Here is a 10,690-nt window from a genome sequence, read left to right on the forward strand (position 1 = left end):
TAAGAATACGTGAAATTTATCTGCTAAACATGGAGATAAGAACGATTGAAAAGGTAAAAATATACATTCTTGATCTTACAAAGACAAATCCACCAAGCTTTAAAGACAGGTCCTGATTTGGTGTAACCTTTGCAGTACTTTGCAAGAAAAACTTTGGCATGTGGAACTACAAAGAAAGCAGCAGAAATTTCTCCCTTCTCCAAAGCTTTAGGGTAGTCACTTATTGAACTGATTTTCTTGATGTTCTCCGGCTTGAATTACAAATTCACCAGATATCTGACTATAAATGAATTGCCATTGCAACCAACTGCAGCATTGGTCCTTAGAAGATAATCAACATTTAGCACAGAAGGTTCCAGCCTAGGAACTGTCATAATGGAGGAAGGAACTGCAGTAAAGCAAGCTGTGACAACCACAACTACACATAACCATGTAGTCAGCATAAGCCGAGATAGATTGCTTTTGATCGATTCTCCTATAATGATTTCCCAAAATGTAGTTTTAAGCGTTTGAATAGACCAAAGTGTTAACAATAGTTCTGTATAACTTTATTCTAAGGGGAAAATGTCTAAAATTTTCCTTCCACTATATGAAAGATCTTCATGTTACCTCCCGTTATACTTTGGAGCACTTTTATCTTTATGGTTAGTAAGATCGTGATAAGGAAGGATTCCCATTTCCCTGAGTCAAAATATTTCAGGAAAATGTTTCGAATTTATTCAACTACTTTTGGCTCATTACCATCTGTTACACTTCAGGTTGGAGTTCTGTTAAGGTTAAGGATAAATACAAGACGATTTGCTAATGGTATGAGTATAAATGCTTCCAGAATATAACATAGAGTAAAATTAAGATATTCCGTATAGTAAAGGAGCATTTTTGACTCTTTTCCCTATTCTATACTTCCTCATTCCACCTTGTTTGACTCTGTACATAATTTAAGAAAAATATAAAGACTTTAAAACTTGTGGTCTTAAACATGGCATAACTCATAACATTTGTGTTTTATAAAAGCTTCTCATTAAGGAAGTATTGAAATGTGACATTGGTTTTTTCTAAGAACTAATAAGGAAATAATGTCAAAGAAGGTGGAAGGTGGAAAAATAATGTATTTCTAAGTTTGAAACTTACTTTGTGAAAAAGAGAGAACAGTGACAGAGAACCAAAGCATGGATCCAATAAGCTGAGGGAACGAACCGTTGAAATCCGGGTTGTCATTTACGTAGTCATTTAACCAAATGATAACACCTGTGGAAATGCTCATCACTGCCAGCAGAATCCACAATTTCAACTTGAAGGCCTTTATAACAATAAAATGGGCCTTTTTGAGTTTTGGTCTTTCAGTCACAACCATTACAAGTCCAGAGTCAATATAGGGCTGTGAAAATTCTGCATACTCATAGCGATCAGCCATTATTTCTGTATCACCTACTGCTGCATCCAGACTCTATTTCATGAACTGGTAAGTATTAACAGATGTTAAACAACAAAACACTAGGAACAAAGAGCTCTAAACAACAGACTGATCGATGATGATGAAAATCTTAAGGGGAAAGGGTAAGAGTATTCCCCTCTATACGAAATGTCCTATTTCTACCTTTCATCATACTTTGGGATCATTCATATCCTTGCTTCTAGAAAATCGACTTTTATCACCCTTGACTAAACGAATTTCCAACTTGAAGTACTCCATAATAGATGGTAATTCTAAACAATATTCAAAAGTAGATGAATATGTTTTGACACTTTTCCTGAAGTATGTTAACACATGGTGTCCACCCAGTTTATGTTAGAGATCCATTAAAGTCAAGGCCGAATCAAGAACAATTTGCTAAAAATAAAGGTATGAACTACACCAAAGTATACCACAGACACAGAGTAAAATTAAAATATTTGTAAAGCAGAAGAATAGCTTTGGACCATTTTTCCAATTTTGAAAAATTAAACCAGAATTCACTGGGAAATGCTAAGCACAAAGGTAGATGCAGTGGATAAGTTAGAGTCATGCATACCTTGTTAGAAACTCCCACCACCATTTCATCAAAAGTGCCATATAAGGGAACAAGAACATAAGGCAGATAATAGGGAAGTTGCCTCACTACTGCTTCAAAAACATGAACTGAAAATCCACCAATCAGAGTCTCATTCCTTTCTTGGTTAAAGTTAACTGTCACAAACTGATTGAATGCACCCCTTGCAGGTACCCCAATCTTGAGTGGTTTTTCTAGTCCTCCTATAGTCCACCCCTTTGGAACAGTTTGCATGCCACCTGGCCACAAAATTGACTCCAAAGCACGTCCTACACCATTGCCAATTCTCAATTTCACCCCATTGTATTCAACAAGATCCTCAGAAAAACCAAATTCTGGTGACCAAAATGACACTTCTCTGTAGCTTTTGCCAATCACATTAACGATCCTAAAGGTTGGCTTTTGATATAACATGCCATTCTTGAAGCTAACATTCCCACTTAAACCTTCAAAATCACTCAACAAAATGCTTTTCACTAGTTCACTTGAATTGCTTCTGGATAACTTTTGCATGGCCTTAGCAGTTGCCCAAGTTGCATCATAAGCCTTGAGGGCATATGAGCTAGGACTTGGATATCCTTCTTCAGGATATTGTGATCTGTACTTTTTCCTGAACTTGACAATGAACTCTCTAAAAGACAGTTTTTTCATTAACATTTGCCTCAAAACCAATTACACCTTGCATGTTAAGTAAAACAGAGGGTTCGACAGAGTCAAGAAGACTTGCCATATTGTTTGAAACAATCCATACATAATCCTTCCCCATCATTCCCATTTCTGTTGCCACCTCAAAAAGAACCAAACCGAATTCTAAAGAACACTGTACCACCACAAAAACTTTAACATTCTTGATTCTTAACTTCACCAGCTCTTCTTGAATGAAAGATTTTGAATTTGAAACAGAGAACAAAGGAGGAAAAGCTAAATGATATTCAATAGAGGAGTCAACAAGTTTGAGTGAATCTGAAAGGTGAGTGATTAGCCCAAAATCCATATTAGAGAAACTGTTACTAATTTCATATTAAGCAATCACCTTTCTCCATTTGTAATGTACAATTAATGCAGCAAAGCATTGCATTTGGGATTTAACATTATTACTCATTTGGATTAGTGAAGGTGATTCTGTGAGTAATACTGTCGAATAGGTGGCAGCTGGACTTAGTGATATAATGGGGATGCCTTTGTAGGCTTCATCATCAAAGTCAGAAACTAGAGCAGCTTCTTGCTGTGTCAATGGTCCAAGTATGGCATGCACTTGTTTCTTGTTGACAAGCTCAGTTGCTGCAAAATTTCAAGGTCAGTGCACCAAAGCTGCATTCCTATGTACCTAAATAGTCCCATGTATTGCTAATAGCATGGGGTGGTTTGGCAACAGGTTAGTGGATAAGTTATAATTGAATTTATGTATTATTTTATATATGTATTAGTTATGCAAAAATTAGTTATACATATATTATTAGTTATTCCATATTCTTTCTTGCATAAAATAATATATAAATTCACTAGTATACGTACCTGCGTGATGCGTGGATAATATTAAACTAATATTTTTAATTATTTCATATTGAAATATCTTATTTGAGCATGTTAAAATCATAAAACTTGAAAAAAAAAGTTCAACCATCGTATTTCTCAATAAAATACAGAAAAAAAATATTTACGCTCACCCCTCCACCCCTCAATTTTTTTTTTCATTTTATTTTACTCTCCCACACCTCCACCCCACGATCCCTTCACCACTCCAAGACTCTAATACCCCGACCTCTAATCCAATTTATACGAAAAAATATTCATGCAATCGTAAAAAGAAGACTGTTATTTTTCATATTTTTACATTATATTATTCAAAATCTAATGATATTAGATTGTTAATATCCTCCGCCCCCTCCTACCCCCTTCCCCTACCTCTATTCAAGATAAATCTTTAAAAATAATGAAATTATTATTATTATTTTTTAAACAGTTATTATTATAATTATTATATTACTACTACTCATATCAGTTAAAGTATTTAGATACTATTTTCTAATATATTTTTCTCTTTTAATATATATAATGGACTTATCTATACTTAAAGAAAAATAAATTTTTTTTATTAAATAAATAGAAAAGAGTCAAAAATACTCCTCAACTATAGAAAAAGATTTTAAAATACTCTCCATCCTAGTCTAAAAATACTCTTATACTCATCTTTTTGGTCTAAAAATACCCTTTCATCTATATTTTTGACTAATTTTAACCCTTAAAACTAACAAACTTTTTTTTTATTTTTTATTTTTTATTTTTTAAAAGTATTTATCATGTGTATTTTTATTTTTAAACTAATTTTTTTTCTTTCTTTTAAAAAATCTAATGTATTTTCAAATTCAAATATTATTAGTATTTCAATCCAATTTTTATTACAATATTTATTATTAACTTTGTCTTAAAATTGCCAAGTGTCTTTTCAATAACTTGTCACTTAGTTTAACCACATTGCAAACTACTCTCCTTTATTATGTATATAGATTCATAACTTATATATGTATTAGTTTTGCGAGTTTCTAAATTGTCAACACGTAGTATCAATTTTATACATGAATAAATTATTTTCTATCACATAATGTTGTATAAGTTATATAAAAATTAATATATAAATAACTTGTTGTTTATCCCGCTACCAAATGATCTGATTGTATAGTTAATACATGTATTAAATTTTGGCTCAAGTCATTGACGACCCCTTAAAATTATCTGCATAATTCACTTAGACACCTCAACTAGGACTAATACCTATTGAACACCTAAAATTTACAAAACATGTATCTATTAAACAAAATGGCTGATGTGGATAAAAACGTGCTCTTCACTTTTGATGGGCGTGTGAAGATATCCCAAATGATATTTTTCTTCTTTTTTTTGCTGAAAAAATACGCTTATTTTTACTTTATTGATATTTGGCTCTAATAAATGACAAAAAAATTATTTATTTGTTAAAACAATAATTTCTTAAGAAAAAAATAAAAGGAAAATCAGCGCCAACCCCATTGATGTTTCTTCTTCACATCCTTTTTCTTCTTCAAAAACTTCTCAGAGTTTTTTCTCGCAATTTTTTTCTTTTGCTTTTTCTAATTTTATTTCTTTTAATTTTTACTGAGGAAAATAAATTTTGAATCAACTAATCTTCTTTCTCATTATATTTTTAAAATATAAAATAGTTTTTTTCTACTTCCTGTAATGACTCTGAAGGTCATTTTTGGAAATTTTCATAAATAGATCATTTTACCCCTCTTCGTAGTTTCTCCGAGTCATATTTGGTTGATATCGGTGTCGGTTCCATGAGTTTCTTGAAAAGTTGAGATTTTTTCGGTAAAATTTGAATTTTAGAGGTTTAGAATAACTTAAAAGTGGTATTTGAAGTCATTCGAAGTTTCGAGTCTCACAACGAAATTTCGTCGATTCCATCAATTTCAAAACGTTGAAATTGGTCTTGAAAAGTTGATAAAATCATAATTGGGGTCATATCGTAGATTTGATGTGTTTAGTTGGAAACATTTGAGTTTTTGGCCATAGATTTGACTTTGATCAATATTTGGGGATCGGATGCTCGAAATTGAATTTCAATGACTCCATTAGATTCGAAGGGTGATTTTAGGCCTAGGGAGAATCCTGAGTATTTTTTGAAAGCTCCAAGGGCGTTTTGGTCTTTTAAAGCATAATGTTGGTTTAGTTGTGACTTTTTAGTTTTCGGATCAAGGAGACCTTTAAATTGAATTTCGATGGTTCCTTGAGTCCAGAACGTTGAGTTTAGTAGGGGTGCATATGTGGTTTTCCTATACAAGGTTCCGAACGAATCCCAAGGGGTGATTCTGGGAATTTGAAACTTAGAGGAATCTATTGTGTACCTGCAATTTGGTGACTGAGAGTTTCTTCTCTGTGTTCATAGGAAAAGAAATTCTTTGGGATGCGTTCGTGCAGTGTAGCATTTTTATTCTCCGCGCTCACGAAGTGAAGACCGCGTTCGCGAAGGGTAGCGGCATCAGTCTTCGCATTCGCGGAGTTAGTGATCCGCGTTCGCAGAGAGAAAATTTCGCCTGAACAGTGAAATGTCGGGGTTTAACCTATTTTTATCATTTTTGGTGATTTTGGAGCTTGGGGCGATTTTTCAGAGGATTCTTGTGGTGAAACTTTGGGGTAAGTGATTCTAACATCAAATCTTGATTACCCATTGATTATTTAAGAGTTTTAGCATGAAATTGAGGTTTTTGAATCGGAGAAATTGGGGTTTTCAAGAACTTGAATTAGTTTCAATGTTTTGACGATTGTGAGCTCGTTTTAAGTCCGAATCCACTTCCATTTTCACTAGTAAATCTCAAATACTTTGAGGATGTTGTTCATGTAAAAAATTCTGAAATTTTTTGCTCGTTTTCGAAATTGGGTTTTTCAGGCATTTTGGGTCAGTTTTGATTTGGTTTTCAAAAATATAATTTGGATATCATTGATTCCCTATTTTAATTCGGAACTTGAATTTGCATAGATTGTGATGATTTGGTGTTCGTTCGGAAGGAAAAGACTCATATGGATTGATCGATCGCATATTGGCTAAGACAAGTGGACTAATCTAAAATGAATAGACATGCTTAATAAAAGATGATGTGTGATATTGTTGAGTATTGAATATTACATGCCATAATCTAGATATCTATATGTATTTGATGAAATACTTGATAGTCTAATTGTGATTGCGGTTTATCTGAATTGATTATTCCTCACTACTTGTGTGAGCATGTTATTTGCATTGGTTTTAAAACACTGTGATGAGAGGTATATGATTGTGAGACCAAAATCTTTTTCGATCAGGGATATGATATGGCTGAGGTCATTTTCAGTGACAGATTGATAGGCCGAGGTAATTCCGGTGAAATTATATTGTCGAGGTCATTTACGGCGGAATTATATCGCCGAGGTCATTTCCGGCGGGATTATATTGCCAAGGTCATTTCCAGCGCGATTTTTTTGCCGAGGTCATTTCCGGCGGAATTATATTGTCGAGGTCATTTCCGACGAGGTTGTGGGACCGAGGTCATTTCCGATCATAGTTTATTATGCCGAGGTCTTTGCCGGCAATTGCACATATATGATCATTGAGTGTGCATATACATATTCTGTATATCTGTGTTGACAATTTGATGTCTATTTGTGACTTGTGAGTATTTGTGCCATATATCTTGTGATAATTGAGTTGTAATCTGAATCTTATTGAACTGTTTAGTGTGAACTCTTAGGTTGGGCTGATTTCTGTTTAGGTTGTAGTCTGGAGGTTCGGTTGGGTTGGAAAAAGCAGTTCGTGATTTCTATTAGATTTACTTAGTTTTTCTAGTTAGCTTGCTGGGTATCGTGTTGTTTGGTACTCACTCTTGCTTCTACACTTGTGTAAGTTTCAAGCCTGGAATTTGATCACCATCTCTTTCTGATTATTCGAGGCTTCAGGGAGTTTGAGAGAGGTAGCCATTGATATCCAGCGAACTTTCGCACTTCTTGTATTTTTATGCTTTACTCTATTTGAGAGTTGAAGACATATTGAGATTTGTATTTTTATTTCAGTTTCGTTATTTTTAGTGGCTTGTACATGTGAAAACCAATCTTTGGGGATATTTAAGCTGAAAGACTTTCGCTTTTATTTATTATTTACTTATTTAGACTGCTTCCACTTTATTCTTTGTAAATATTGAGTTTAGGCTGATTTGTCCGGTAGAAAAGGATGAATGACATCATATTCGAATTTGGACCGTGACACTTCCTCTCTCTCAAAATTGCATGACCCCGCTGCCACCACTTCTTCAATGCAGTGACTGTGCCAGTGCCACAATCCATACCAAATTTTTCTTACAAATTTCATTCTTCTCTTTTTTTTAATCTTCTTATTATTATATTAATTTTCAGATGTAGAAGTACCTTTTGTCTTTTAAAAAAAAAATAGAGACCATCATCTACATCTCTTTTGTCGGAAAAAATGGAAATCATCCACGTCTTCTTTGTCGGTAAAAATGGAGACCACCACCTACGTCTTTTTTGTCGAAAAAAATAAAGATCACTATTCAAATTCACCTCTCTCCACACACATCCCGCCCCTAAACCACACCCTTCTTCCCCCACAAAACGAACAAAACGAGCAGAAACAGAAAGAAAAAAAAATTCGAAATCAAAATAAAAAAAAGAAGAACAGATTTAAGAAGGAAAAAAACGCTATCAATTTAAAATAGGAATAAGAAAGAAGACATAACGAGAAATAGAAATAGTGAATCATATTTAGTATATTTTAAAAATTCCAGTTTTTTAAATAAAAAATAACAATGATAGACAAAAGGTGGCTTTCAGCCTTTCAGGGAATAGAGAAGAAAGGGAGAGGTTAGGGGTGGGCTGCAGTGGGTGGGGTAAGTGGATTTTTTCTTATTTGTTTATTTGATATTCATTTCTTTTTAAATTTAGATTTTTTTATATTCAAAAATTATCTTTATAATTATTTTAAATTAAAATGTCACATGTCTTCATTTGATTTGTTATTTTGCCATGTCATTTGCATGTATATTAAACACACTTCCTCTTTTGATTAGCTGTCAGAAAAATGTTTGATAGATATTTAGTTTTTAAGATTAAAGTCTAATAGGATTTTTTTTTATTAAAGTGTCTAAGTAAAATATGTGGACAATTTTAAAAGTATCCATATGACTCAAGCCTTAGATTTTCTAGTACTCGTACTAGTTAGAGGGTCTAATAATCAAATATAATGGTAGTCCAAACACATTTTCTTAAATAGTAGTTAGAAGATCTAATGATAGTCCAAACACATTTTCTGAAATAGTAGTTAGAGGATCTAATAATCAAATCTAATGGTAGTCCAAACACATTATTATTATTTTCTACTTTGACGTGAGGGATAACTAATTAGTATAAACAAGTATTGTTAGAAACTTCTTCACTCACTTCCTGTTCTTTTCATAAACATTTAGCGTTGATTTTCTGAGTTATAAGGAAATAATCACGAATTAATTATTTAATAACATAGGTGTATATTCATACGTAAAACTATTACTATAACAAAATAGTTCTTTTTAAGCTTTTCATATATTATTCAAATATTATTTATACGTAAAATTATGATACAAAATACTCGATTAAAAATGGAAAATTTTATATAAAGATTATTTTCCTATGTAGGTGTAATCAAACGAATCCTTATGAGCTTGTGAGGACTTGATGGAGTTCTCCATTTCCTCACTTAATTTCCCATTGTCTCCGGATCAAAATAAACTAGAGTAAAGGTGGATTCAAGATTCAAGAAATTGAAACTTCGCTTGTCATTTACGTATTTATTTTAGGCCTCTAATTAAAATTTCGATTGAATTTTATGGCCTAATAATTTTACTACTTGCATCAAAAGTCCTAATTTTGTGATAATATTTTTCGAATTCATTCACGTTTTTAGCGTTTTTATTTCTGCAAATAAATTTTGTTCGGGTAGGATTGAATCGGTTCTTTCTATGAGATTGATATTTATTCGACTAAAAATACAATAAAAAGCTAAAAAGTTATTACTCATCAAATATGAGTTTTTGATTGGGTTGGTCGGGTCAATTTATTTAATTGAATTTGTATCATTAGATTACTCATCAGAAATTGAATTTTTTGATATATGCGTATCTTGTGTTGGAAAATACAATTACGTGACTTTAATGAAAAAATGTTAATAGTTATGTGACTATTTATGAGAAAAATAATATAGAACATTTTTATTAGTGAATTCTGTCAAATCTGTAAAATAATCGATATATGATTTGGAGAGAAACAAAATACTAAAGAATAAGATGATATATAGAGAGTAAGAATTTACCAAGGGAAGCTGCAGGACCATGGGAATAATAAGCAAAGTTGAAAACTAAGTGTGATCATTTGGAATTTTGGGCATTAAAGTCATAAACTGCTATGTCCATAGCCACTTTTTGCTCTTTACCCACTCTTGTTGTTGTATCAATGATTGCTCCAATTCTCCACATTATCATGTTACAATCATCATGTATTGAAGTACCATTTTTCTTATAATTACCCAATGATGCTATTTGATGAATAAATAAGAAATAGACCAACAAAGAAAAGATACTAGTAGTAGTAGTAGCAGACTTCATTTTGCTATGGCTAGCTAGACTTCTAGTATAATTGGTGGTTGGTGTATGTCATATATGAAGGACCAAGACTTCTCTTCTTTTTTTTTCTCATTTAAATTACAGACTATTCTATCGACTATAAGTTATGTCTTTTAATTTCAACACAAGTATTGAATAACTCTAGCTATTTGATTATACTTGAGGTTTAGACAAATAAAAAAAATATTTCACGCCCAACATGAGTAATTTTTTTTAAAAGAAAAAATTAAAATGATGGTCTTCTTTTAACAAAAGATAAACTTATGGATTAAGTTTTACATTTTAAAAAAAGTTAATTGAAATCATGATCATTTAGAATCCTAAATCATATTTTTTTTTGGAAAATTTTGAAATTAAAAATCATGTGCCCAAATTGCATGCCCATGTTACGGTTTGCATGCCCTAGATTTTCTACTTTATCAAGATTCTAACATAACTATGTTTTACTCAAAAAAGATTTCTTGGTAGAACATATTTTCT

General features: G+C 32.2%; 1 pseudogene; it reads right to left on the bottom strand.

The window, feature by feature from the left end:
• LOC129902431 (glutamate receptor 2.6-like) lies at positions 1-3,318 on the bottom strand (annotated as a pseudogene).
• Positions 3,319-10,690: the final 7,372 nt, after the last annotated feature.

The sequence above is a fragment of the Solanum dulcamara genome, chromosome 9 (genome assembly GCF_947179165.1).
Source record: "Solanum dulcamara chromosome 9, daSolDulc1.2, whole genome shotgun sequence".
Lineage (NCBI taxonomy): Eukaryota > Viridiplantae > Streptophyta > Magnoliopsida > Solanales > Solanaceae > Solanum > Solanum dulcamara.